We start from the raw sequence: 21,395 nt of genomic DNA, 5'->3' as shown, positions 1-21,395 counted from the left end.
TGTCTCCTTAGGCTCCTCTTGGCTGTGACAGTTTCTCAGACTTTCCTTGTTTTTGATGACCTTGACAGTTTTGAGGACTACTAGTCAGGCAGAACCTTTTTCAGTTTTGTGGAATGTTCTTCACCTGGAATTCACCTGATGTTTTTCTCATGATTAGACTGGGATTACAGGTTTCTGAGAGGGAGATCAACAGAGGTAAAGTGCTCTTCTCATTACATCATATCAAGGGTGCATCCTATTGACATGACTTATCACTGGGGATGTTGACCTGGGTCACCTGGCTGAGGTAGCACTTGTCAGGGTTCTCCGCTGTAAAGTTACTCTCTTTTCTCCCTCTCCATGCGCTGCTGTTAGGAAGGACGTCTCTCTGCATAGCCAGCACTTATGGAGTGGGGAGTTGTGCGCCACCTCCTTGAGCGCAGAGTATCTAAATAAATTATGTGGAATTCTTCTGCAGGTAGAATGGCTGTTCTTCTTCATTTACTTATTTCTTCCATCATTCATCTATATCAGTATAGACTCATGGATGTTTATTTTATACTCTAAGTTATAATCCAATACTACTTTATTTATTTTGTTGCTCAGGTTATTCTAGCTTTGGCCGTTGGGTGCTCTTTCCATTGGCTGGTTGCAGTTTTAACCCAAACGTACATTCTGATGTCTTTTTACCTAAGAGCATGAAGCAGAAAATCAGCAGAAGTGAGGTCCTCCCTCCCATCTCTACCACAAATTTCTGTGTTGCTTTGGTCAGATCTTGACTTGTCTCTCTTTTTCTTCACCTGTACAGTAAAGTTACACCATCTGCTTCCCTTCACCTCTGCAGTGGCTGTAAAGCTAAAGTGGGATGATAGGTAGGAAAGGACTCTAGAAAATTAAAAACAAAATGAACTTTGCAAATACAAGGCTTTATTTTATTTATTTATTTATTTATTCATTCCTTCTCCCCAAAGCCCCAGTGCATGGTTGTATATCCTAGTTGTGAGTCCTCCTAGTTCTTCTACGAGCCACTGCCACAGCATGGCAACTGACAGACGGGTGATGTGGTTCCACGACCAGGAAGCCAACCCAGGCTGCTGAAGAGGTGAGAGCACCAAACCTTAACCACTAGACCATTAGGGATGGCTCTCCGAGGCATCATTTTGAATCTCCACTTCCCCTCCCCACTCGCGTCTGTAGAGCTTCACAGTTCCAGCACTCAGTAAATATTTTCTGAGTGAAGGAATGAATGAAAGAAGGAATGCATGCATGCTTCCTGTGCTGTGACAGCAGATGAGCAATGGAAAAGAGAGACCGCAGCCCAGGTGTGCCAGGCGAACACATTATCTCCAGCTCAGCTCATGTCATAGCAAGTTCATAAACTTCTCAGGTGGGCTTATGATGTGCAAACCCTGGGCTTGGGGGAAGCAGGGATGCGTAAGACACAAAACATGGCATCAAGGAATTTACAATCTAGTATGTATCCAGATATAGAAACAGCTATTCAAAGAGGATGTGATATACCTCATGGGTACCAGAAATGCATCCCTACTTTGTTGTTTTCTGTAACTTGGCTTAATCTCTCTAAATGTTTCCATCCACCCTGCCCCCTGCCAACTGAATTCTTAGTCAAGCCAGTTCTGGGCTGTCTCAGTCAATTCCATGTTTTCTTCCTTTCCTTCCTAGGACTGCGTTTCAGTTCTAAGCATCATAAACTGAGTAGGCGTTAGAGGTGTGTGAGGCATTGGATACCTGGGTATCACCTGTCACCATTGTCCTGGCCTCTGCCCAATCCTCAGGTGTGGTTATCTATGGTGTGGTTGCCTGTCCATCTGCTTCATCGTGATGCAGACACCATCAGGATCTACCCACTGGCTGTCTCTCATTGCCCTTCTTGGAGGCCCAGGGAAATCTGGAATTCTCCCACACTGCTTTTGAGCCTAGGAAACTGTTAGTGGCTGCTTCAGACTCTCTCTGCTCTCAGCCTCTCACACAATAATCTCTACCTTCTGCTTTCAGGCCACAGGGGTATAAGGAACACCTGCACACTGCCTGGGTCCCAGACAAAAATCGGGGCATGGCGCCTCTACTCTTGGATGCTCACACCTATCTGGGGACACTATCACCCCACCCCCTTTGAAGCTGACTCTGGGGAGGAGGGCCCCTTCTCAGGAACACTCACCATCGGCTTTCTTGCTTTCATTCCAATCCTCTAATGTTCTTCCTCTTGGGAGACGGAGGTGGGCAGAGGGGAGCCCCACGCAGCAAGGATCTTGTCAAATGGTTACAGCTTATGCTTGGACTATGAGGTCACTCTTGAGACCCAATAATTTGATAATGTTGCTCTTGCTTTTTACTCGCACCTTGGACTCTAGAGACCTTTTATCTAGCGGCCTGTATGCAGAAAGATCTCAAGAGGATGAAAGAAGGTTGGGAGGGGAAAAAGCAAGATGTAGTAATTGGGGAACACACCAGAACCAGTGAGAGTCAAAAGCAGCCTCTTCTCCCTCTAGAGCTTAGTAAGGTGATGAGGAAAACAGGATGGGGGCAGTGGATCTATGCCCTTAGTTCACTCTTCATATGCCTCTTTAGGCAGTGTAGACTCTTGCCTAGAGGAGGTGCTTTCTCTCTTCTGGTCTATGTTGGTGAGTCTCTGAGAGTAAGTGATAAAAGGACCTTTGGTTTGCCTAACTCATCACAGTTTACCAAGCATTTTACATCCCTTAGTGCATTAGGTTATGACATCCCCGTGAGGAGGGCAGATATTATCATCCTCATTTTACAGATGAGGACACCAAGGTTCAGAGAGGTTAAGGGACTTGGCCTGGGCAAACCAGAGAATGACAACAATCACCAGAACTTACGATCTTCTGTTTCTAAACCTTTGTGAGGGGTACACTCAAAAGTGTGCCTTATCACCTTTGGAGAAGGAAGAAATGGCAAGGCAGAAAGCCCATCTCATTCCTTCAGCTTCAGGGAAATTGCTGTGATGTCACAATTACAACAGGAGCACCTAATTCTTCAGTGTTAGTAAACTGCCCTTCAGGTCCGTGGAGAGGAGTATGTGATAACAAAAAGGGTGCAAATTTGGGTACTAATCATTTGTTCATTTAACAAACATTTATTGTCTACGAGTGTTGGATAGTGTTCTAGGTCTTAGGGATCAAAAAAGATGAAGACCACAAGATTTTAGAAGTTTACTCTCTGGTAGCGAGAGACACGTGAACAAATAAGTGAAATGCAATCTTAGGTGAATCTTCAAGATTGATCCAGAGTTCAGTTTGGCTCAAAGAGGGACTGGTCAGTCCTGGAGAGCAGAGGTGGGAGGCTTAAGAGAGGAGATGCTTGTTGGACTGAGTCTAAAAAAGTGAGTTTTTGCCGTGTGAATAGGGAGGTGAGGGACAGGGCAATTGAAGGAGAGGAGGTGTCATGGGGAAAGGTCCTGAGGCACGAAATGACATGAAGTATCTCAGGAAATGAACTTCCCTGTAACTGAATCATTACGTGCAAAAGGGATGAAGATGAGGATCAGTCTGAAGAACTTGGCCAGAGGCTAGAGGGCCTTGTAAACCATGCCCAGGGGTTGTCGTCTAAGCACCTGCTGACCAAAACGCTAGCTACTAGCCACCTGTGATTAGAGAGCATTTGAAATGTGGCTAGTGTGACTGAGGAATTTAATTTTTAGTTTTAATTCATTTAAATTTAAAAACTGGTATTCAATTCAATTATTGGAAAACTTTTGAGTATGTTTGGAGCAACTTGGATAAGCGCATCTACTCTTTCAACTCAATTGTAAATTTTATGCAATCTAAATATAAATCAAGTATTTCCAATGAAAATTTGACATCTGAATTGAAATATGCTGTAAGCATAAAAATATACACCAGATTTCAAAGATTTGGCATGAAAAAAGAGTGTAAAATATCTCATTAATGATTTTTATATTGGTTACATATTAAAATGATAATATTTTTGATATATTGGGTTCAATAATATATATTATTAAAGTACATTTCACTTGTTTTGTTTTTTTCTTACTTTTAAAATTTTCTGGTAGCCACATAGAAAGATTACACATGTGGCCTGCATTATATTTCTATTGGACAATGTTGTTTAAGCGTTGAGGGAATGTTGAAGAATTTTATGTAGGGTACAGACATGATTGGATTTGCATTTGGAGTGGACATTCCGGTAGCAAAGGGGAGGATAGACTGGAGGGATTAAGGCTGGAGAAAGGTACACTGGTTAGGAAGTGATCGCAATGGTTTGGGTGTGAGATGATGAGGGCCTGCCTTAAGATAGGAGCTTCAGGAATGGAGTAATTAGAGTGATAATAAGGAAGGTTAATTTAGAGCATGCGGCAGAATCACCTAGAAGACTTGTTAAAACACCGATGGCTGGGTCCCACCCTGAAAGGTACTGATTCAGGAGAACGAGGGTGGCGTCCAAGCACTTTGATTTCTAACTAGTTTCCAGATGCTGCTGTGGCTGATGATCTGGAGACCTTACTTTGAGAACCTCCCCTCTGCAGGACTTGGCCACCAGTAGGATGTGTGAAGAGAGGGAGAGGGAGAAGTCTACAAGGGTTTGCAGGTTCCCCCCGTGGCTCTCTGGGTAGACAAGGACCAGAAGAGAGAAGCTGGTTTGGAACAAACTGGGATGGGTTCAGTTTTGGATATACTGAATTTGAGGTCCCCTGGGAACCCCCAGGAGGAGATATCTAATTGGATAGTTGGATAAATTTGGGTCTGGAACTCAGGAAAGAGTAATTAAGTAAAGAGTAATTAAATATTTGGAAGTCATCAGAATAGAGTTGGCAGTTAAAGCCCTAAGTGTGAGTGAGATTGCCCAGAGAGACAGTGGGGAAGGAGAAGAGATGAGACCAAGGGTAGATGCCCGTAGCTAAAAGTATGTTTTGGCCCAAATCATCAGTGTTCAAGACAAATAAGATAGGCATGAATTTCCACTTGTCATTTTTAACCATACGCCTCTGTGTTTGATAACAGTGACCCAGGCTTAGGTAATAGTTTCATAGGACTTTAAAATCCTCCTTAAGATTCTAATCAAAGATCAGCTATGACATGACAGAATTTAAAACCTTTATTTATAAATTTGATCATTAATAAAATAGTCTTGGCCAAATAGCAGAACCTTCCTAAACTTTAATTTCTTTGTCTATAAAATTGGGATGCTGAAAACTCTGTCACAGAATTTCTGGAAAAGTGGGGATAATGTGTGCAAGCGCAGTACCTGGCTGACACACAGGAGCATCTCAATAAGAGTGACTATCATTATTGCCGTGAGACCACTTTCTAGGTGAGGCTGCTTCGATAAACCTATGGGATTGAGGCCAAGGAAAGACTCACTCTGCTTGGAATTCTGCCCAGTGCAAAGAGAGTAATTCAGAGTCAACAACAGCAATAATGATTTCAGTATTCTAATAGTTGTAATTTTAGAATTCAAAGGGGAAAAAACCCACCACTCTTTAGAGCAATGTGTGTTTTCCATTGTTTCATTGTGTTTTTATAACAATTGACATGGAAGGAAAATAGCCTTCCTCTGTGCTAGGCAGGCTGGATATATTATTTCATTTAATTTATCAATGTAATATCTTTAAATAAGGACCCAGTGAATGGCTCTAAGTGTTTCTTAGCAAGAGAGAGGAGGAGCCGGGTCCCTGTGGTCCCAACAAATGCCATTGCTGAGGCAATCAAAAGCAGGGTCATTGCAGGTGGCTTATTGTCATGCACTCAGAGCAGCAGGTAGCTGGCCACAGTTCTGACTCAACTGATGGGCAGGCCAGACCTGTGTAGACAAGCACAGCCTTTCTTTTGGTCATTTAAACCATTTTCTCCATCACCCACTCCTGTTCTCGTTTTCTTTGGGAGCCTCAGCACCTCCTTTGATTTGCTTGCTCTTTTCCCCCAAACAAAACCCTTCTCCACCCGAGAGAGAAAGTCCTCCTCATGTTACCTTTAATCTGAATATCGCTTTCAGCATCTTCACCCGAGAGCCTGATCGCCTGATCGAGGCCAGTGGCTTTGACTGAGGTGTGGTCTGGAAAGAAGTAAAACTGAATTTGTGGGGCTTGGCTGACACCTCTCCTAGTCCTCCTTGTTCTTTTCTTTCCAGAGAATTCTCACCTCTCCCCAGGTCTGGTGTGCTAATGAAATAGATACTCTTCTTTGTTTCTGCTGGGCACAGAACAAGGCCCAAATGCATTTCCTAATGGTTTGTTTTCCAGCTGAGCTGAGCAGAATCAAAGCCACAAACCCTCAACAAGGGTGCAAGATGTCTAGAAGAACAGAGGAAGCCATTTAAAATGCTCAAAAAATAAAATGAAATAAAATCAGAGACCAGTGGGATTCTCTGTAGTTATTTTATTGAGTAGGAGATTATTTTCATATACATATAAATGTATATCATTAACAAATTATGTTACAAGAAGTTATTTACCAATCTGCATTTCTAGTGCTTTTTTTTAAAAAAAATAAAAGCATATCTACCTATCCCCTCATCTAACCAACCCCTCACTCCTTACCCACCTCCCAACCCCTACCCTCTGCTGCCAAAAACTTCTTCTGAGTGGTCAGCAAGCTCATCTATATCCTCAAATACTTCTGAGTATTTCCTATACCTCTTTGCCTTAGTTGAAACCCAAGATTACTGGTGTGCCCCCTTATTCTCCCACTGCTTGGGGTCCCATGGTATGATAATGGTCCTTCTTGTTCGCCATTGCTACTTCCAGACAATTATTCCCCTACCCACTTATTAAAACAAAAACACACACCAACAACAACAAACCCAGCTACTTTGGAGCTCCTGCTACCCTACATTACCTCTCTCTCCCCTCCCTCAGTTGTCATTTTCCCTCATTCACTAGAGATTTTAGGACCTGATCTTAGGACCATGGTCTTTGTCTCTTGCAATCCATGCCATCGAACTTAATAACTTCTACATGCAAGTCAGGGGCTCGCCCAACGCCTTGTGTATCAACTCACTGACCTTCTCAACTGCACCTCAGCCCACACGCCCATGATCCCACCCTAGACATTGTCTCCCAAAACCTGCACCCCTTTCCAAATCATGATGTTGCAAATCCAGTTTTTAGACCACATCTTTTTATCTTGCTAGGAATTCTTCAGCCTCATGGATGCTTCCGATCTGTTAATCCAATGACTTATTTTCTTCTTTGGTTCATCTGCCTTCTCTTGACATCACTTACATCTTTATGACTTATAAGTTCATGATTTATCAATGTCATCACTTCCCTGCCACTATCTTTAACTATTTTACCCTTCTCTCCTTTCATCACACTCACCTCACAAATTGAACAGTTTCTATTCCAGCACCTCTGGGACTGGCTATAGAAAGCCACAAAGTGGAGCCAATTGTCACTTTAAATAAATAACTCACTTGAAATGGCTACATCGTGATGCCTAGGATTCCTTCTCTGTCTCTCTGGGCAACTTCATCTCCTATTCTCTCCCGCAAGATTTTCACACTTTTCCATCATTCCTCAAATTTCCTATTCTTATCTCCTATCTTTTAGTTTATGGTTTAATTAAAAGCCATCATACGGAAGTGCTACTGTCTTCCCCTGACCAATTCAGGAAATCTGCTTGTGTCTGCATCAATCTTTTCTCCCACTGCTAGTTCCGTGGAGCAAGTGTCCTCTTCCTCCTCTGAAGGGCCAATGTCCTAATGTGCACTGGGTTTTACTCTCTCTATTGCACGTCATTAATTGCTCCTTCTTAACTGCATCAATCCCGTCTACACACAAACATGGTGCAAGAGCTCCTATCTTAAAAACTTTATAAACTAGCGAAACTACTCTGATGATCCCACATCCCTCTAGAGAGCCGCTCCATCCTCTTTACTCCTGATGCTTGCTTCAAACAAGTTGCCTAACTCCACTTCTCTTCACATTCACTTTCCCCCTTCACTCTTGTACCCATTCTGATCTGGTTTCTCCCTGCAATACTCCAAATTGGCTCCTCTCAAAGTGACCGATGACCTCTGTCGTCACCCTACTCTGATTGCTCCTGAGCAGGTGCAGCCATAGCACAGCCTTCCTGACACCCAGAGTTGACTGTGATCAAAGGAGAGTTCTTTTTGGCTTTTTTTCTTTCTCTGGTTTTCTCTATTAAACTTCTGTCTGCTCTGCGATTTTGTTTGCATCATGCAGATGCCAGCCTCCTTTGTACTCCACAAAGATCACCATTATTTTCAACCATGCTCTTGGGCATGGAGTTCTCCACTCTTTGTTCCAACTAAATCAGTCCCGTCAAGCAGAGCTGGGGAGCTTTTCATCCTTATGGCGCATCTTTCCCACTAGGCAGAATCTCTCTCTCTACCACTGCACTGGAGCTGGGTCTGAGACATACTTTTCCTAGAGGGACATCTCTGCCTTACAAGTGGGTACTGGGGGAAGTGGATGTGGGAAACCCCTTGTCTTCTCAGCTTGCCCCTCCCAGCATGGAGTTTCTCCCTGCAAGTGAACTGGGGTGTGGGAAATCAGGGCCCCAGGATCACGGACTTGCCATGCCTGGAGTAGAGCTTGTATCCTACAAGTGAGGGCTAGATGAAGAAAGGGACACCTGGTCCTCTTAGCGTGCGTATCTGGAATAGAACTTCTGCAAAATGAGACTGGAGGCTGAGAAACCCAGCTTCCCACCTCTTTGGAGTCAAACCACAGCCACAGACTGGAATCTCAGGAGAGATGGAGCCCCTTGGCTGCACATGCCCTGGGTAGAGCTTGTGTGACATGGAGCTAGTGGGGAGGTTGATGAAGGAGAGCATGGCTCGAACACTGCAGGCCTTTGCTCTTCGTATTTAGATTTTGTGGATTTTCTTGAATGAATATTTCTCTTTTGCTGTATGCCCTTAGAACACTTTCCAGAGACTTTAAATGGTGGATATTTGAAATAATACTTTCAGTTAACTTGTTACTTTGCTGGGGAGAAAGTCTACCAAGCTTGCTACTCCATCATTTCAGAAGTTCCATCTCTTAATTCATCTTTATATACCCACTATAATGTCTCTTAGCATGGTAGCATAGGGGTTAAAAGCACAAGCTCCAGTCTAACCAGCTTGGATTCAATTCTCTATTCTGCCACTTGTTAGCTATGTTACTTAGAACAAGTTATTAAACTAATAGCAGCTACCTCAGAGGATTATAGTAAGGCTAAATGAGTTAATCCGTGGAAAATACCTACCCAGCATGATATTTGGCTCAGAGTTAGGCACCCACTAATGATAGCTCTCATGTTCATCTGGTTAACCGCTTCATGGTGACAGATCGCCACAATGGGACACCAGGAGCCAGGTGTAATGATGAAGCACTCAAGGGATTCAATTAGGTCATCCCAACCAGAAGTAGGCATTTTTCCAGACAACAGAAGATGGAAGTTGAAGGCACTTTCTAAACATCACCATACCACAGTCCACATAAGACAGAAATTCAGGACCTTTCCTAAACATCACTAGATCGTTTTCCCAATGGGAAGCTTAGCTATGCACATGGAAGTATGCTGTGAAGAGGAATATCTCATTTGATTTGCAAGCTACTATTTCTGTGTGCAAGGTAGTGTTCTAGGAGTCGGGAGGATGCAAAGGCTCCCTTAAGGAACAATCAAATATAGTAAGTTGGTATTTACTTATTGAGTGCTTGCCATACACTAAGGATTCTAAATAGCATAAGGGATCATCCCCTTCCTTTCCTTCAGGTGGAACAGGGCCCCAGAGGCTCGGCTGAGGATTTGACCTTTGTTCAGAGGATGATGAAAACGCAACAGATATTCTGGAGCAAGGAGGAGGTAACTTAATGAAGAAGGCACTTAGCATGATGTATTTAGAGTGGAGTGCAGGAAAGAAGAGCGGCGAAAGTCAGGGATGCCCCTGGCAATGTTGCAATAGACCAGTGAGAAGCCAAACTTCGTTAAAGCAAAAACTCTTAATAAGGCTAAATTTTAATAGAAACTCCAATAGTTAGGAGAAATAAAATGAAGCTGTTATTCTGGCTGAAACAGGACTATGGAACCTGGGTCTTCACCTGTTAGGCTTCTTTCTCACCTCTCTACAGCCCCCGAAATGATGAACTGGCTACAGCCTTTAAAAAGTGAATTAGGGGCCGGCCCGGTGGTGCAGCGGTTAAGTGCGCATGTTCTGCTAAGTGCACACGTCCTGCTTCTCGCGGCCCGGGGTTCGCTGGTTCGGATCCCGGGTGCAGACATGGCACCACTTGGCAAGCCATACTGTGGCAGGCATCCCACATATAAAGTAGAGGAAGATGGGCACGGATGTTAGCTCAGGGCCAGTCTTCCCCAGCAAAAAGAGAAGGACTGGCAGTAGTTAGCTCAGGGCTAGTCTTCCTCAAAAAAAAAAAAAAAAAATTAAATGTTGGAAGAACCTTAGATGTGTCTCTATGTAATACAATTTGAAAAACACTGCAATGGTCCAAACAATCAAGTGAATGGATGAAGACTCAGGATAAAAGATAACTGCAAGGATGAAGAAAATGGGCCAGCCCAATGACCCAGTACCTTACACCTGCTGCCCCCGGGCATCCCCGCTCCATCACAGCTGCATCCTATGCACTTTGCCTCCTTCCTCCTTGTGCCGTTTCTTCTGCTTCCTTCGCATTCTGTCCACTGGCTCGCACTAGCACAGGTCCAGGGTCTGAGCCTAATCTATGACATTAATCTTGGTTCTCATCCTTGGTTATAATTCACATTTTCCTCTCACTTCCCAGAGACAATCCAGCTTGATACAGCCCTGTAAATGGGAGGCTTAGCATGGACCTAGGAGGCCACTCTTTTTGCCAGGACTTTCTAGCTCCTGTGAAAATTAAGAAAGAAGAATGAAGAGGATCTACAACTGATTGTATATGGAGGCAGAACTAATAAAGGAAGGGAAAAAAGAAAGGGTTATTGTTAAGCTAATATTTATTAAGTGGCGTCTATGTACCAGGCACATTGCTAAGATTATATATACATCCGCAATATATATAATCTATTTATATTTGTGTTTATATATAAACATAAATATATATATAAGTATAACTATATTTACATATGGGAGGCAGATAGGAATAGGACAAGCTTAAATGCCACGAAACACACTGTTTTTGCTGAGATTCAGCTATTTTTCCTCTGATGGTTGCAAGACTTTAGTTAATTTCCAGAGTTCTGAAATGTTGATTCTGATGATTTTTGTCAGTGTGCTCGTTGCTGTTATGGAAGTGGATTTTCAGAAGCCCTTACTCTGCCAGGGTGGAAGTTGCAGCCCCGGTCCCTGTGCTTCCTAAGCCACTGGGTCCCGTTGCTCCCCTCATCCTTGGCTTGTGGTCAGCATAACCCTGAGTCTTTCATCCTGAACTGCTGGCTACTCCTTCTGGTATTTGAGTGTTTTAAAGCAGGTTTAAGACTTCTCATTTTCACTAATTATATTTCATTTTCTTAATTTTTGTTGTTCTTCCAAGATGTCAAATAACTTTGAATCCTGGCTTCAGTAGTATGCTTTTTTCCGTTTCACTTCAGTCATGGACAAAATTACTGGCCCAAGTCAGAGCACAGACTAGCCTTTTGGTGCTCCACTGGGGTACCCCTTCAAGGGGGACATTTACTCCATTAACTAGTTTTGGAGTCTTTATCTGTTTCCATACTGTGTCTCTAGCATTACAAAATCTACTAGTAAGACAACTTTTTCTAAAAAGGAAAGTTGGTTAATTTTACATGATTTATTCATAGTGAATTTTTCCAACTCATTATTTTGTTTCTAAAGAATTTTATACTTAGCAAAGTAGCAAGGATCCATCATTGCCCTTTTTTGAAAATTGAGGCAATATTGGTCTGTAATCACATTTCTAGCCTCCTTTCACCTCTTCGTACATTTCTCAAAGGACAATAAGAATTGTGTGGGAATTAATCTGCAACCTTAGCAGTCTTGTCCCTGGCTGGGCCAGGAAAAGCGTGGTCTGGGGACAACCAGCTCAAGTGTGGGGGCTGGTTCCCATATGGGCAGCCTGGGCAGCTAATAGACAGCTTTAGGTGTGGTGTGGGAAATCATCAATAGCAGAGTTTCAAACTGTGCTCATAGGGCTGTGATGTGGTCCAGGGCTGGCTTTTTTTGGAAATCATGAGAGCAGCTAGTCCATGATTAGTGGACGAGGAAAGAGAATGCAGCATTCCCCACTCCCCAGGAGAGAGGGCTGGTGAGAGTAATAAAGGACATTAAGGCCAAGCTAAGCAGACTGAAATTCAGAGCTTGGGCCTCAGACACAGTCTGCAGGGCAGGAATCCCTGTCTGTGAACCAGGCCAACTGCAAGTGGGCACAGAAGACACCAGACCTGCTAGTACCCACTGCTGACATGTGTCCTACCTGTTTCATGAGTGGTTCAAGATGGGGTGTGGAGCATCTGTGATTCCAGCTGTGAGGGGCTGGAGAACGCAGGAGCTATCAAGAAATATCACTTTTGAGAGTTTTCAGAATAAGTGGAAATAAAGAGTGAGGCATGCTAAACAGGCTGTGACCAACTCTCTTGGCAAGTAATTAATACTTTGAGTTTCAAGTTTCTCATTTATAAATTAAAGATAGTAATATCTCTCCTGCAGGATTGGTTTGAAAGAAAGAAATGTGCATTAAGCGCTCAACAAGAGACCTATGCACTGTACCTTGGGGAATTTCATTTTGTATGTTGCTTTCTTTCTCAGAGCAGTTTCCCACCTTTACTGCCAGATGGCGCCCATGAGCAGCACTGCCCTTTCCAAAGGCTTTTATTTCCACCCTTTGGGCTCTAGGTAGCTATCTTTCTCTCCGCCAGTGCTCAGGCTGGCATTTAAAATCCAGTATTGCACACAGACTTTGTGTTTCTGATCCATCTGCTCCATGAAGAACTGTGAAACTCAGAAATACCTACTTCTAGCCAGACACCCATTTCTCCAATAGAATATGTCAGTGGATAAGCCTTTATGATATTACCGGGGAGCTGGGCATTCAAAAGAAGCCAAATGACACTTAATTAGGAATCTGGTTTTTGTATGCTTATCTCTATTATCAATTTGAGAATCTTGAAAGAGGGTAGAGATTCGAAGTTCAGGCCATGTGGATTTGAATCCCAGTATACTGAGCAAACTTGGACTATTGGTTCTCTCTCAATCTCGCTTTCTTCATCTACAAAACTGTTTTAATAATAGTAGCTTCTTCATAGGATTATTGTGAGGATAAATGAGATGATACATGAGGGACACTCAGCATAAACCCAGGTACATAGTAAGCACCCGCTAAGTATGAGCAATTATGACTGTCAAGAGCAGGAGCTTTGAAGTCAGACAAATATAGATTTGACTCCTAGCTCTTTGATTTAAAAGTTGCATGATCTTGAATAAGTTATGTAAACCCTCTGAGCTCCACTTGCCTTGAAAGTTGCGAGATTATTAGGAAAATTACAGAGATGTATATATAATACCTTTTAGTTTTTATGTGTATCAGGACCCATTCAGATAGGATTTGAGTTTACCACTCCAAACAAAAATTAGCCCAATGACTTTTATTTTAAGAAGGTAATAAAAAAAAATCAGGGTGAAACAAAAGCAAGGAGAGGAAAAACAAGAGATAAGGTAAGAATCTTAAATCACATCACAAGAGTCTGTATCCTTGCTAGTGATGGGTCATAAATTTGGCTTTGAGCTTCTTAGCATGCAAGGCAATAAAGAAAGGAAATATGGGTAGTTAAATGATTCAGAGTACCAAGATAAATGCGGGGGAGTTCTGAAGAAGAAACCCAGCTCTTCCTAGCTCTGAGACTTAAGAGACTGTGTGTGGCACATGGTGGATACACCATAGATGGATAAATGTTAGCCGTCCTCATCTTCCAGCAGAGGCAAGAGTGAGTCTAGGCATAAAAGCAACATGGAAAAGGTAACTTTTGAGCTGAGTAAGACTGAATACAAATCTGCCAGGTGCCTGGAGAGCTGGAGAAGGGAGTCCGTCGATAAAGGGAGAGGGTGACAGTGTGATCATCTCCATCCGTCAGGCGACCTTAAAGCCAGGACTCACGTGGTCTTGCACGAGTTGGAAATGAAGCTGCCCTCAGACTAAAAGGCATGGAGCCTTGTGGTCTGAGGAGGCTGGAGGGAGAGGTGGCTTGGGAGCATTGTCCACACAGCTGCTCTGGTTTCGTCTCTCCCTACTGGACATCTGGTGTTTAATGACAATCCTCAGAGAGAAGTTAGTTGTCTTTCTTTTGAGTGTGTTTTGTTTTGTTCTGTTTTCCCGAGGACCCGGCCTTATGGCTCTTAAAGGAAGAAAGGATTAGAATGGTAACAGAGAATGTTACTTTTTTCCTCTAGGTCGTCTCAGCCATTACAACCAGTGCTGGAGGCTTCTATGGCATAACTGATTGAGAAAGTGTTTTTAGACTGTAAAGACCCATAGAATTGTTAGGGAATTCTGTTCTTATTCCTTCTCTTCTCACAGCACACTCTGCTTTCTCCCTCTCCCTTCTTCATTTCTTCTAATACATCCTCCCTCCCTCTCTCTCTCTCTCCCTCTCCGGAAGCGGGAGGGAGTGGGATAAACCTGGCAGAAATCTGTTCTGTGTGTCTTTCTGCTTGGGCCACGCACAGGGGGCAGCCTCTGAGGAGCATCCGAGTCCCCGCCTGCCCTCTGGACTCTGTCCTAAATCAACCTCTGTGCAAAGACAGAGCTTTGCTGCTTCCAGGTATTTGTGCCCGAGGTTGAAAATGAGCTAATTAGTGACTACAGTTAGGTTGGATTCCTGCATGCACACACTCTGGTATCATTGCCTTGCTCTGGAGACAGTTGAGAAGTCACTCATTTTCAGGACTTCCATACCCTGTGGGCTCTTTCTGGCCTGCGGGGATAGGCATGGCGTGATCACTGCAGCCCAGGGTGGTGGCTTATTATCTCTGTGATCATATTTTCTAAGAACTCTCCACAGGGCGGGTTCTTGGTATGGTTCTGATTGTTCTCTGCACCTTCCGTGTGACGTCTGTGGCAGAGTCTGTGTTTTAGCCTGCTCTGCTCAGGCATGGTGGAAGGGGTACAGGATGGGGAAGTTAAGAATCTGAGTTCCAGGTATGACTGTCACAGACAAGTTTGGTGGCTTTGGATAAGTCACTTCTGTTTTCTGGTCCTCAATTTTCCCATCCATAAAAAAAAATTTTGTATATTAAAAAAAATTTTTTATACGTGGATTTTTCTGGGGAAAGGGTCCATAGCTGTCATTATTTTCTCAAAAGGGTCTGTGACCAAAAAAGGTTAAGGATCCCTCGCCTTGTTGATTTATAAATTCTTATAATTTAACAGAGCTATTCTTTGGTTCTATGCTTCTAGGAATGTCATACATCTAACTGTTCATTAAGTTTTTGACGACTGCCTACTGTATACCAGGTCTTCGGATATGGTCCAAGGATGCAAAAGTAAATAAAACACCCTCCAAGGGGACCACGCTCTCATGGGGGAGACAGACCCACACAGAATTATAATAAGATGTTTGAAATGTAGTGATGGAGATATACACAGTGCATTTGAGGCACACAGAATAGCTGCCAAGTGTTTGTAACCTCTTGTCCTCACCTCAGAGGGGAATGAACTGCTGAAAAAGGAGAGGGGGCTTTTAAGGGCTTCCCTTTAGGTTTACAAAGTGGACAGCATGTCCCTAGCCAGTCATTCTGAAGGCCGCAGGCTCCCGCTGACCCTCTTCTTCCCAGCACTCATCACACAGGGTCTCTCTCCTTGTGCGGCCAGCAAGTTCGTTGAGCTTAAGTGGAAACAGATCTCCTCTTTCCTGGATGTCACTGCTACTGCGTCATCCTCAGACCACCGCCTTCTGGGCAAGAAGCAGCCTGCCCTGCAGGAGCCCCGGGACCCTGCCAGCCCTTCTTTTCCTGCCCTTCCTGGGTTCATTGGACCCTTTCACATCCCAGACTCCAGGCCAATGAGCCTTAGAGAGGCTGATGCGTGCGTTATCACACCTGCATGTTATTCTTGCTCTGGGGTAGACCAGCAGTTCCCGGTTCCCTATGGCTCTACAACAAGTACTATTAAATGGGGAATTCACTTAAAAAAAGAAAAGCAGGAGAATTTATATTGGCCTATGGCGGGCCAGATGGGAAGATGCTACAGGAATCCCAGGTTCTAGTCCCAGTTCTTTTACTTACCACCTGGGTCCAAGCCTTTCCGTCGCATTGCTCCCCCGTGGACCAGGCTACCGTCACCTCTATAGCCCTCAATGGTTCCACTTAACTTCCACATACACCTCACTAAAATTCATTCTCCATATGGCAGCTGGAGGGACCTTTTCAAAATGTAAATCAGAACATGCCACTCCCACCTAAAACTTTCCAAATGCTTTCACTGCACTTAGAATAAAATCCAAACACCTCACCTTCCATGATCTGGCATCGGCCTACCTCTCTAGCCCTATCCTGGACCTCTCTCTTCCTCCTCACTCACTAAGCTCACTGACCTTCTGTCTCTGCATCACAGTAATGTCAGTTCTGCCTCAGGGCCTTTGTACTTGCTGTTTTGCGGCCTGAACTGCTCTTCCCCCCATCTAGGCATGACTGCTTCCTCTTATGATTCAGATCTCAGCTTAAAAGGCACTTTTTGTGAGAGATCTTCCCTGAGTATCTCATCTAAACCGCCCCTCACCACCACTATCACAGCTTTTTCACCCTGCTTTCTTATATTCTCTTTATAGTGTTCATAGTAATCTGAAATTGGCTTATTTATTTGTTTGTTGTCTGTCTCCCATGCCTCACTAATGAACCTTGTCTGTCCCATTCACTATTGCATTCCCAGTATCTAGCACAGGGTCTGGCCCATAATAGATAATCAAATATTTGTGGATGATTGAATGAGTGATGATGGTAAAGTCATTTAATATATTTGAGCCCCAAATCCCCAGCTATGCACCTGATCTTTTGTGATCCTTAGAAAACTCTCTGAGGTAGATATTACTATCGTAGCCACTTTCCAGTGAGGAAATAGGTCAGATGAGTTAAATAATTTGCCTAAAATCATAATTGTGGCCCAAAAGTTTATCCCCTTTGAGATACCAATAAAGATTTGGGGAAAATTGGCAAGGGGGAAAAATTCTCTCCATTCTGCCAAATTTTGAATCCCGCCCAAAAGTTACCCATTCATTGGAGAATGGAACACTATGCTACTTACCTGGTCCACCCAACAACAAGGTCTGTGGCCAGGACTCAGCCCAGTGGAGTGATAGACCCTCTTTCCATACATAATTCTTCTGCATATGATCCATTCTGAGCACATCCACTACGTTCAGTCATTCATTTATTTATGTATCAATTCATCACGTCTGTACTGGGACAGGTAATGGCAGGTCCAGGGAGGAAGCCCTGATTTATGCTAAGAGTCTGTCCCTGCTCTCCCCTAGAAATGGATAGTACCCAATAGGGTCTATTGATCAAATTCTAATTCTTTTGACTAAATAAGGTAATGCATATAAAAACCTTATTAGCCAGGGTTCTGGCATGGAATAGGCACTCAAGGAATGTTAGTAATAATGAAGATGATGATGATGATGATGATAGTCGTGGTGATGATGATGATGTTAGAACCTGAGCCTCCTTTCTCAGCCAGGCTGCCTAGAAGAGGAGAAAGAGACTAAAAATGCCCTGGGGTTTTTTTCCCTTCCAGATCCATTCCATTAAAAACTCCAGCACACATGACTCCCATTGCCTTTTCTTTAAATCCACAGCCTGTACACACAACTGAAAGCAATAAGCCTAATTTAAATGCTGTGTCTTTCCTAATTAAAATCCATCGGGAAGGGGATGCCAGAGTTATTTTAGTCCATGTGGCAAGGAAGTTCCATTATATTCATCCATGCTTCCAGACAGAGTCCAAGGGGAGATGTGTGCGTGTGTATATAATGGAAGTTTGGGGGGTGCCACCAAGAGTGAATAATTGGCTCTGAACAGGTTGACGGATCTGAGTTTTCAAAGGGAGGTGTTGATGGGGCCTTTGGGAATTGCTTCCTGAGGTGCCTCAGGCTGGTGAACAACGCTGAAGTCTGCCCTGGCCCTTTAGGTGGTTCTAAAGAAACCCACTGGAATGGCTTTTTCATGAGATGCTGTCCCAGCTCTCCCCGCGGAGGCTCCACATGCTTGGCGGCTCTCCTTGGAAACACCGCTTGCCAGAGCAGCTGTGTCAGCTGGCTTCCCCAGAAAAGACGGGAAAGCAAGCAGGGAGCCCTATGCTCACCCAAGAGCCTCTTTCTAGGGGACAGCTCCCAAGAGCAAACCACACAGGAAACCAAATCTAGATAGAGAGGAGACGACAACGGAAACACAAGGAGGAAAGGAAGAGAAGGCAGGGAGCTTTAAAAGGTTTACGAGACATTCTCTCCAAGGGCAGTCTTGCTTTGCAAGGGCAGGAGTCTGTCTCTGCGTGGGAGGACAGTTGGCTGAAGTATGAAGACAGTTTGGGGCGTGCTTTTAATTTTCGGTGGATTCTTCTCTCCCATCACCTGGCCCCGAGCCCTCGCTCTAACTGCTAATATTTTTTAAATACCTCTCAATGTATTTTCTCTTATTGATGAATCTGTTTCTTTCCCAGCAGCCTTTCAGCCGTATTGGCACTGGGAAGGAGACGAGGAGGATATGATGTTAAGGGACCTCCACGCCCAGCAGGAAAGGGGAGGAAAAGCATTTAAGGTTTGAGATGGGGGTGTTTCTGCTCCCCAAATCAAAGTCACACCCAGGTTTGTTGGAGGTTAGGAGGGGAGGAACAATGTTTAGCAGGGGTTCAGGAACACCCAGATAGGGAAAGAGGATAACTTATCCCTGGGAAATGCAAATGTTTCAGACAGCCCTTGGTCGGCCCAGCACAGGTCCAACATACTTCCAGGGCAGTGGGCACCAGGACTGAGGAAGGTATTCAGGTAACAGGGCCAGAGATATGACTTGCAGACTCCAGCTTGGTGTGGTGCACGGAACACATCTGAGAGTTTCTGAGCCCCCAGGGAGATACAGAGGTTGAAAGAAATGAAGGACCAAAATGGATCCAGGCAGTAGATAAGGTGGCTGCAGGGAGTGGCAACTCACCTCTGGAGGCCAAGTCAGGGACCACACACAAATCTCCAAAGGACAAGGTGAGATTCCCTTTCTAGGCAGATATGCAGGGAACAGACCAGAACGGCCATGGATCAGCGCAGACCCATGGCAGGCGTGTAGCACTGAGACGACCCCCACTACCATAGGGCTTGCAAGTTCCTCCTCCACCCAGATAGCGATCCAGAGAAAGAGAAGAAGGTGAGGTGACATCTTGAGGGAAACTACCCTGGACATTTGTACTTTGAATTGATTGAATTCTTAACCCAAAGAGATCAAGTTGAATGAAACAGCCTATTTTAAATTGGAAAAGAAGAAATTACTTTTAATTGGCCAATTAAGTTTTCTGGGCATTCAGATAAAGATGAAATCAATTATAGATACTTTTAAGAGCTACATTTTTTTCCACAACTGAGTTGAAGTGTAAAAATTTTGACCTCTTTATAATAATGACCTCACACATCTGCATAGATTTAGAGCATACAAGTCATTTTCACGTACATTATCTTTTTTGAACTTCATGTCAAATCAAAATGGATGTGCTTGTTCCAACTTTACAGATGCAGAAAACAAAAGCTCAGTAATGATAGCCTTGTTCAAGTTCAACAACTTAGAAAAGAGCCTCTTCCAGGTCTATTTCAATACAAGCTGCTGAATATAGTCTAATATAGTGGTTCTCAACTGGGGCCATTTCTGGGGACAATTTTGGTTGTCACAACTGGGGAGAAGGAATGCTAATGGCATTTAGTGTGTAGAGGCCAGGGATGCTGCTAAATATCCTACAATGCACAGGACAGCCCTCACAATAAAAAGTTATCAGGCCCCAAGTGTCAGTAGTGTTGAGGTGGAGAAACCTTCTTGTATATTATAGGGTACTCTGTAGGGGAGCAGAATTTGCCACCCCAAAATTTGTCTCTTTGGCTTGATTATTTTCAACAACAAAAGACTCAGAAAGAAACTTTGATCTTCCCCCTAACTGCCTAAAAGAATTTAAGATAGAAGTTCTGTTCCAGGAAGGAGCTCTCACCATAGACAACTAAAGCATAACATGAACTAGATCTGATAGACAGGGAGGAACCCAGCAAAGCCTCTTTGACCACAATCTTCTCTATGTCTCATTGTCTTTGCAGGGCATGGCAAACATCTGTCTACCAAACATTTGCTTTTCCATCTCCTTGTGAATTACCTTCCTCCCCTTTGAAGTCCCAGACCACTACTCCCAACGTCCTCTTTCGTCTTTAGCTGAAGATGATATTTGGGGTGGTGGCTTCAGCCATTTTGGCAAATTACTCAGTTTTCCTGGGTTCCTCCCATGTATACATGTTATTAAACTTGTTTGATTTCTCCTGTTATTCTGTCTTATGTCAATTTAATTCTTAGACCAGCCAGAAGAACCTAGAACGGTAGAGGAGAATTTCTTCCTCCCCAACAACTCCAAGGGAAGAAATTGTCTCTCTCCTTTCACTTGTAAAAATGGACCAAGACTCAGAGCCAAGGTGATTACAATTTAATAAGGAAGACACAACTGATAAACCTTAACTTGCTAGAGACATGGAGCTTCATTTCCAAAATGCTGTGGGGGATGGGTGAGTCAAATTTCTTGTTGAAGAATTGAGAGGAAATTGTGTGCACCATGGACAGAGAGGCACCCAGGGGTGCACTTGGAGGGAGTAATTCTTAAACTCCTCTTCTCTATACAACACTATTTTTAGTAACAATCATAAATTAAAACAAATAATAATAGCCAGAAAACTATGAAATTTTTCTTTTATTGACTGTCATATACATAATCATGTCAGTAACAAAAATAAATAAATATAGTGAAAAAGGAAAAAAGTGGTAGATTAATACTTTTTAATTACATTAAAGTATTTTCTTTTAAAGGAAAAAAATGTATACCTGCATATTGGTCTGTTGCAAAATGAATAATAAGATTACAAATTCTATGTTCATGCCTTAACCTCTGTAAAGTTGTCAATGATTTTGTCAAAATTGATCTTCTTTGCATATTCAAGTTCAGTAGACAGTGCAGGCAGATTTGTCATCTTCACTCATAGTTCCTTGAAGAATTTTTTATTAATTTTAATTTTGAAATTTTCTTTCATACAAAGCAACAAGTTTACAAATAGGAATTTTCATACTTACATGTGGGCAAGTTTGGCAGAGATACATAAAATATCCCGTTTCTCAATAAATCCTAGAAATTGCAATACTGCCCATGTCTTTTTATCCTTTCAGGATCTAGTCTAGCAGCTTTCCAAAGTCTCCACAGTTGAAAATGTTCACTAAAATACCTTCAGCAGAAAATCCAT

The 21,395-nt window shown here is 43.3% G+C and overlaps 1 long non-coding RNA gene across 1 annotated transcript in view; it reads left to right on the top strand.

Moving 5' to 3' along the window:
* Positions 1 to 20,435, top strand: part of LOC138916158 (uncharacterized) — a 30,870-nt gene extending 10,435 nt beyond the window's left edge. Inside the window, exons 2-3 of the long non-coding RNA XR_011423002.1 lie at positions 18,593 to 18,687; positions 20,214 to 20,435. This is a non-coding gene — a long non-coding RNA (uncharacterized lncRNA). The remainder of the gene's footprint in view (positions 1 to 18,592; positions 18,688 to 20,213) is intronic.
* The last annotated feature ends 960 nt before the right edge of the window (positions 20,436 to 21,395 follow it).

The sequence above is a fragment of the Equus caballus genome, chromosome 11, assembly GCF_041296265.1.
Source record: "Equus caballus isolate H_3958 breed thoroughbred chromosome 11, TB-T2T, whole genome shotgun sequence".
NCBI classification, from domain to species: Eukaryota; Metazoa; Chordata; class Mammalia; order Perissodactyla; family Equidae; genus Equus; species Equus caballus.
The sequence above is the reverse complement of the archived record's forward strand: the minus strand, read 5'-3'. Positions and strand labels throughout refer to the sequence as shown.